The sequence below is a fragment of the Asparagus officinalis genome, chromosome 3 (assembly GCF_001876935.1).
Source record: "Asparagus officinalis chromosome 3, Aspof.V1, whole genome shotgun sequence".
NCBI classification, from domain to species: domain Eukaryota; kingdom Viridiplantae; phylum Streptophyta; class Magnoliopsida; order Asparagales; family Asparagaceae; genus Asparagus; species Asparagus officinalis.
In genome coordinates, this window is record NC_033796.1 from 12,910,659 (window position 1) to 12,911,621 (window position 963).

Consider the following 963-nt stretch of genomic DNA (forward strand, 5'->3'; position numbering starts at 1 on the left):
AGGATGTCGTGCTCATGGGTAATGGACATGCATGCTCTATTGGTGGTATTGGTACCGTTCGGATTAAGATGAGTGATGGGGTGATTCGGGAGTTAGATGAAGTGAGGTTCGTTCCACAATTAAAGATGAATATCATTTCACTTGGAGCTTTGGAGGCAGCAGGCTATAGGGTGACCTTGGTGGATACATATTTGAAGGTCACATTAGGGTCCATGATTATGATGAAGGACGTCAGAAGGAGCAATTTATATTAATTGCTTGGAAGCACGACGATTGATAGGGAGATGACGACTTCATCAGATTTGGCTAGACTGTGGCGTTGTTTGATGCTGGGTTATTTGATTGGTAATACCGTGCATAGATTGTTGAGGAGTGCTTTGACCTGCAGTTTGAAGTCCTGTGAACCCATTGGTATGAGCGAGAAGACCGAGATGGAGTTTGACACTTCTATCCATCATTCGAGGGGTTTTCTGAGGGGTGTTCATTCAGGCATTCGGGAGCCTTCCAAGGGAGCATTATTGGGAGGTAATAGGTATGTGGTTTCCGCAGTTGGGGATTGCTCTAGGCATTGGTGGGTTTCAACCAAGTCCCGTTGGTGTGAAGTTCTAGAAGCCCGCAACAAATTGAGGAAGTGTATTGGCAGAAAGGTGAAGGTACTTCAGTCTGATGTTAGAGGGAGGTACAAGAGGGACCTATATCTGCATTTGTGCCGAGCTCACGGCAATAGGAGACACTTCATTGGTGTGGAAACTTTGAGGCGACGTGATGAGATGGCAGATTTGGGGAGCTGTTCCTTTCTAGAGGAGGATCGGCGTTTGATGTCGAGCATTGGCATTGGTGTGCAGGCTACGACATGTTTAGGCTATCTCATGTATAGGTTGTCGACTGCTGCATGTAGAGATTTTGGATCTGGTGGAGCTGCTTCAGTTTTTAGGTTGCGTCGGATGTTTGGCTACCCAGCAT